Consider the following 7,746-nt stretch of genomic DNA (forward strand, 5'->3'; position numbering starts at 1 on the left):
ATTGGTGCAAATATTCCAGTGTCCAGCCGACACAATCTTGGATGGTTCTAGATTTGATAAAGCCATACTGATTTTTGTGTATGCATTTCATAACTTGCAATTGAAGTCTGTTGGCCACCATTTTAGATAAAAACTTAAGCCCCATCCCTGTTAGAGAGATAGGTCAAAAGTCACCAACTTGTTGAGGTGAACTCTTTTTGGGTATCAAAGTAATATAAGATGAGTTCATGTTTTCAAGCTTGGTATTGCGAGCATGGAAATCAGCTGCAAGTTGATAAAATTCAGAGCAAATAATGAACCAACATTTCTTAAAAAATAGACCATTGAAACCATCTGGACAAGGGGCCTAGTCAGTTGGCATTTCTTGCACAGTATGATCCATTTCTGTCTTGGTAAAAGGCTCTCTTAGCACATCAAGCCCATCCACCTTCTGAATTAGGGACTGTAGGTCAAAAGTCATATTAATACCCTGAGAGGATCCCATCCTGTCCTTGAAGGAAGTCCATAAACATCCAACAACTTGCTCATGATCAGAGATGATAGAACCATCATTCAGCTTAAGAGAGGAAATATAATTTTTTCAATATCTTTCAGTTGCCATGGCATGGAAAAACTTAGTGTTCTCTTCTCCAACTTTGATGAATCGGATTGTGGCTCTTTTTTCCAGTAAAGGAACGGTAGGTGTAATAGATGATCTAGGTGTAGTTTTACAATCACCCTGAAGTTAGCTTCGGGTCTGTATAGGGGTCTGAGCTCTTCCAGATCATCAAGGCAAAGCACAACCTGGTTGCATCGAGCAATAAGGAGCTTCAGCTGAGAGAGGCTGGTTTGCCATTTCTTTAGGGCTTGTAGTAAGGGTTTCAACTTGTCCATGATGATAGTAGTAATATTACCTTTCCTGGATTGAATTTTCCAAGAGTCCTTGAGACATTCCATGAAACCATCCATCTCAACCCAGTAGTTTTCAAATCTAAAGAGATTGCATTTTGGGATGGAAATGTTAACTGTAACTACACAGGGGACATGGTCAGATGCAGCTTTTGCCAAAGGGAGGACCTGTGTTAGAGGATATGATGAAATCCAAGTAGCATATGTAAAAAATCAATCCAATTGTTCTAGCAGAGGTGAATCTTGCATATTGGACCAGGTAAAAGATCCGCCCTTAATAGGTAATTCAAGCAGTCCAAGGTGACCAATGATCTCATTAAAGATGAACAGATCATTCACATCATCCCCAGGAAGATTTCTATTAGATGGTGAGCGAATAAAGTTAAAATCCCCAAGCAACAACCAATTAGCATCAGCAGGGATGTTCAAATTATAGAGCGAGCTGACAAAAAGATCTCGAGCCTCCCCTTGACAAGGGCCATAGACATTTACCGGGCTCCAAGATTCAGCAGTATGATTGGAGGTAAAAGATATAATTAGACCAAAGGGCTGGCACTCAACTAAGGTACCAGCAAGGACAGAGGAGTTCCACAGAGTTATAAGCCCACCAGAGGCACCACGAGAGGGGGAGTATGCAAATTGGTCAATGTACTGCATTTTGGTTTCCTGTAAGCAAACTAGTGAGGCCAATCTCTCATCAATTTTTTTACGAACAGCTCATTGCCTATGATCTGAATTGATCCCACGCACATTCCAGCAAAGAATGCGCCAACTTCGCGTAGATCGATTATCCATGACAACTATGAGATATAACAAAACTCGAGTTACATAATAACCCACACAACCAAGGTTCAGAAAACTATAACCAACAACGAGCACTAGTCTGATGAACGGAACGACCAGCAAAATAGAGCAATAACAAAATTGGTTTAGACATCAGCAGACGGGGTCTTGGATGCAGCAGGATCTTCCATAAGACGATCCATAGAGAGCCTCTAAGCAGCAATCCCAAGCTTCTGCCCAGTTGCTTGAAGCACAAGGATTGGCGTTGCCGGCGGTACCTCCTCCTGAGCTGATGGTTCACCCACAGGGTCCTACATGGGCTTGGCCTTTGGCTTCCTCCTCTTAGGTGCGTGCATTCGGAGTTCCTGCAGCATAGGCTTGAAGCCATCCCGCTTGATAGAACACCTCGTGCAGCAGCGAACAGATCAGTCGACGATGGGCGTGGCCTGCTTGCGGGGCCCCTTCTTCTTGACAACAGGTGATCTAAAAGAGATAGCCTCTGCTGTTGAAAGTGAGTTGACATGTGTTACCTCGGGGGAAGGAGCGAGGGTGTTATCCACAGATGCCAAGCTTGGCCCCACACACTCATCATCAGAAGGAGATGACCATGATCGCTTGGGGATCATGATCGGCAACTCCGAGGGCATCTGTAGATGGTGAGGCACATGCATAGTTCAGGGCGCGCCCATAAGAGATTCAAAAGACCTGGCCCCGGAGATCACAGGTGGTAGTGGCGGACCATAAAAAACCCTGGCCGCACCAACAACCAGGTTAGTTTGCTGAATCAGAGGCTGTTGGTAGGGGACGATCGCCAGGGGGTTGAACCCAGGAGCCTCCTCACCATGCTCTGCTTCCGCTGGCACTTCTTCCTCAACATTGCCGACTGCCGCTGCATCGCCACCATTGGTAGGGGCAGGATCAGCAGCAGCCACCTCATCAGCAGCAGGATTAGCAGCAGCCATCTCCACAACATCGGCCTCAGCAGCAGAAGGCTGAGGATCTAGAACCACCAGCTCTTAAACAGAGTCAGAGGAGGTTGGTTTATCAATGACCATAGATTTCTGATCTTGTGTAGGTGCATCTGGTTGAGCTTCTGGGGCTTCGGGTTCCCAACCCCATCCTCCGGCCTCTGGGACTTGTGGCTCTGGCTCCATGGGTAGTGGCGGCACCGCGTTCCACCGAAGAGCAGGATATGGCGGTAGTGTAAATAACAAACCATCATTGATTAGTTGCCCAGGAAGAGGATGTGGGTTGCCATTGAGGGGCATGGGGTCTTTATCGTTGGGCATCTGCTCAGCAAAAGTTGCCCCCAAGATGTACACCAACGCATACCAAGATACCTTAGCACCTCCCCAGGCAGCATATTCAGAAAAGGTGATGCTCCGCGGCACCAGCATATCATCGGGAAAGGATGCAAATACAATGGATCGAACCAAATAAGGGTCATCGCTGACCCAATGGTGGAACTCACCAAATGTGTTGATAGCAGCCCGGAGATCATTAGTATTGCGGAAGTCCAAAGGGACCCCTAGAAGCATCAGGCAGCCCTGACGAAAACCAGCTTGCCCTCAAAAACCTGCACCATCACTGTGTCGCATGAAACGGACAAAGGTGTCGTTCCCTAGTGCTTGGGGGACCATCTGAACAGTAGAAAAACTCTCCGCAACATCCTGAAGTTCAAACAGACCAACCCCCCCAATCCATGGCTGTGCTGAGCGAACATGAAAACCCCTATTGAGCAGAAGAGCGACATCCTGTTGTCGTACCTGGGCGACCAACTCGGCAAGAGGGGCTGGCATCACTTCGGCGATGATGTACTGTTCATGCCTGCGAGTAATGGGGATGGCCGGCGTGATGAAGGTCCGCGGGAGGCGATCGGGGCCTCCGTCGATGTGTGATGACCCTGTGGGACGAAGCGCAGGGGGTCGAGCTCGAAGTTGGACATCACAGTCGACGAAACAGGAGCAGGTGGCATCAATGGCGGCATCTCAAAAGGAGTCCGGGGAGACGATGGGTGTGCTGAGACAGGAAGGAACTCCTTGGTAGGCTTTTCAGTTTCCCTAAGATTAGCAGAGGTTCCCGAGATATCTGCTACAGGGGAGGTGGTGGGACTCTTGCATTTCCAAGTGAGAAAATTATCGCTCATAAAGGAAGTACATGCAGATTTTGCATGGCCCACGCTACCGCAGGCTGAGCAAATCAGCGTGGCGGTGCAGTTGGAAGCTAGATGCCCGCGAGACGAGCAAATCATGCAAGAAAAAGTCTCTTGAACCATTCCATTAATCAACTCGTCGAAGAGATGGTGGGCCTCCTGCGAAGAAGGAATATCCGGCTGTGAAGAAGTATCTGGCCCAGCTTTAGATGTCGTTGCCAAGGACCCATTAATGGGGTCAGAAAGAGGCACACTGTTTGAGCTATCGAACAAATCAGTTTTGAAATTATTTGTAATCCCGCCTAGCGCGGACGGATTTAGCCGAATGTACGCAAGATGAGGAAGAAATCCCACTGATATCGCTCTTTTCAATTTGGGTACCGGATGATCGGGGAGGAGATACGTGCCGACGAACCGAGCCAAAAGTGATGTGCGGCGAGGCCGGCATCCACCGGAGCTCCGCCGGCTAGGGTGTACTAATAATAAACCGTTCATGCGGAGGGATCGAATAACCAGCCTTTGAGAGTGTAATGAGCTCATCTTGAGAAAAAGGGCATTTGTAGCCTTTGCAAACATCATCACTACTGGAAAACAGTTTTTTGCCATATGCCTAGTCTTTGCCGTTTGCTAGCTGATGGCAAAGAGTCTCTTTGCCATCATCTTCAGCAAAACAGACGGCACAGTACAGGCTGATGGCATACAGTCTTTTTGCCATCTGTCACCTCTTTGCCGTCTGCTAGCGGACGACAAATAGTCCAGAGGCAGACGACAAAGATATAGATAGGCCCACCTGACCGCGGGGTGGCTAGGTGAAACTGGAGTTGGACCTTTTGCCGTGTGCTAGCGGACGACAAAGAGTCCGGAGGCAGACGACAAAGAGTCTAGACTCTTTGCCGTCCACCGGCAGACGGCGAAGCGCTAACTCGGTTAACGGCTCCTTCCCCCCACCCCGCCCCTCTCTCTCTCTGTAACGGCTCACCCCGTGCGCCCCTCGCTCTCTCTCCCCACCCCGTGCGCCCCTCTCTCTGTAAGGGCCGCCAGGACCACCGTCGCGCCGCCGCCCCCGTCGCGTCGCCGCCCCTATCGCCCCTGTCGCGCCCCACTACCGGCCCTGTCGACCCCGCTGCCGCACCTCTCTCTCTCCCCACCTCGCCCCCGCGGCCGCTGCCCCACCACCGTCGCGCCGGCGCCCCTGGCGCCCCTGGGGGCCCTGGCGCCCCCGTCGCCGCCCCGCCACCCCCAACACCCCGGCCCCTCCACAGCCGCCCCTCTCGGTGAGCCCCCACACCCCACCCCCACCCCCACCTGCATTATTTTTTAGTACTTTTATTAGTTTTTAGTAGTTTTAGTAGTTGTTATTGTTAGTAGTTTTAGTGGTAGATTTAATTAGGTTAGTTGTTTTAGTTAGGTTAGTTAGTTAATTGGTTAGTTAGGTTGAGGAGGAGAAGAGGAGAAGAGGAGTTGGAGGAGGACAAGAAGAGGAGAAGAAGAAGAGGAGTAGTAGGAGGAGGAGGAGGAGAAGAAAAAGAAGAAGAAGAAGAAGAAGAAGAAGAAGAAGAGGAGAAGAAGAAAATAAGAAGGAGGAGAAGAAGAAAAGGAAGAAGAAGAGAAGAAAAAAATAAGAAGGAGAAGAAGTAAAGAAGAAGAGAAGAAGAGAATAAGAAAAAAATAAGAAGGAGAAGAAGAGAAAAAAGAAGAAGAAGTTGATTTTTTATTGTTTGGTATTAGTGGTAGCTAGATTCTTTTTTAGTTACTTAGTGGTAGATTCTGTTTTTGTTATAGTGGTAGATTCTGTTTTTGTTATTTTTTTGCTGTTTAGTGCTCTCTAGGTTTAGTGATAGGTTTAGTTAGCTTCGTTAGTTAGGTTAGTTAGTTAGTTAACTTACTAGAAAGAATAGGAAGAAGAAGAAGAGGAGGAGGAGGAGAAGACGAGAAGACGAGGAGGAGGAGAAGAAGAAGAAGAAGAAGAAGAAGAAGAAGAAGAAGAATAGGAGGAGGAGAAGACAAAAAGAAGATCACATGTTTGGTATTTAGTTTTTTGGAATTAATTAGTAGTTTTAGTGGTAGATTCTGTTAGTTAATTAGTAGATTTAGTGCTAGATTTTGTTAGTTTATTCGCCCATCATTATTTCTTAGGTTCAAGACTACTTCAAAAAAAACACATGTTCTTTTGTTGAAATCAAGTTTGTCAAAATAATGTATCGTCTATATTTATTGGTACCGGAGCAAAACATGACAACTTAAATAATATTGCCATCCTCAAATGTAGAAAATATCGAAAAAATTTATATAACCTGAAAAGTAGTATAGGTAACATGGAAAGTCTTGTGGATCAAAAGGGCAACTTCTGGACCTGCGAACTTTGCGTGGTAGGTGCATGTCCATGCACCAGGGTAATTAACCCAACAATGACATAATTTGCCCATTTAGCTCCAAAATACCATAATAAGCTCAAAATGGCATAAGAACGTTGGATAGCTCATGAATATTATATACTTAGCTTGTTTTCCTCTAAAATGGGATAATTAGCCCATTTAGCTCAAAAACACATAATTAGGTAATTTAGCTCCAACAAGAGGAGAAAAGGAGAAGAAATAGGCAAAATGAAAAGAAAGAAGAAGAAGAAGAAGAAGAAGAAGAAGAAGAGAAGAACGAGAAGGAGGAGGAGGAGGAGAAGGCCAAGGACCTTCTATCCTTCTCCTCCTCCTCCTCCTTCTTCTTGATTTCTTCTTCTTCTCCTCCTCCTCCTCTTTATTCTCCTCTTTCATATTATCCTTGCTTTAATTAACCCAACAATGACATAATTAGCCCATTTAGCTCCAAAATACCATAATAAGCTCAAAATGGGATAAGAACCTTGGTTAGCTCATGAATATTATATACTTAGCTTGTTTTCTTCTAAAATGGGATAATTAGCCCATTTAGCTCAAAAAAGAAATAATTAGGTAATTTAGCTCCAACAAGAGGAGAAGAGGAGAAGAAATAGGAAAAATGAAAAGAAAGAAGAAGAAGAAGAAGATAAGAAGAAGAAGAGAAGGAGGAGGAGGACGAGGAGGAGGACGAGGAGGAGGACGAGGAGGAGAAGGCCAAGGACCTTCTAGTCCTTCTCCTCCTTCTTCTTGATTTCTTCTTCTTCTCCTCCTCCTCCTCTTCCTTCTCCTCTTTCATATTATCCTTGCTTTAATTTCCGCAACAATGACATAATTAGCCCATTTAGCTCCAAAATGCCATAATAACCTCAAAATGGCATAAGAACCTTGGTTAGCTCATGAATATTATATAATTAGCTTGTTTTCCTCTAAAATGACATAATTGGAATATTTGTGTTGATCGGGTGGATTTACATGTGATAGTCGTCTCGTCGCTGTTAGGTCTGCTGTGCGAAGACCTGCCCGTGCATTGTACAAGCTCCGCCCCTGCATTCGTGGGTCAGTACCAATTTCATCTCCTCACGGCCCCTTCATTTACTGTGGCTCGGTTTCCGGATGAAACTTTCTAGATTTAGGTAATTCAATTAATTTATCAGTATGCGTGACCAGTATGCATCTCCCGTTCGAAAGGGCGACATCTATAAATATGCATGTCTTTGCATATTTATAACCGCCATCCTTTCGAATTGTCCAACATTATCCATGGACAGCCCGAGTATGTGTAGATAGGGTTCATTTTCCCGTATGTTGTGCTCTGGATCCGATGCAGAATTTCGTCAGTGCCTCCCTGTTGTTCTCCAGATGCACATCCTCTCTGTTTATTGCAGACGTGTATCAGGAGAACAGCGGGGAGGTGCTGCCGAAATTTTGCGTTGGATCCGGAGCAGAGCATGGGAAAACGAACCCAATCTACACATACTCGGGTGGGATTAGGACCTATCTTTACCTATTAGCGTGTAGGTTGCCTGGACGTAATAAAAATGGCGAACCTGA

This window comes from Hordeum vulgare, chromosome 3H, assembly GCF_904849725.1.
Source record: "Hordeum vulgare subsp. vulgare chromosome 3H, MorexV3_pseudomolecules_assembly, whole genome shotgun sequence".
NCBI lineage: Eukaryota > Viridiplantae > Streptophyta > Magnoliopsida > Poales > Poaceae > Hordeum > Hordeum vulgare.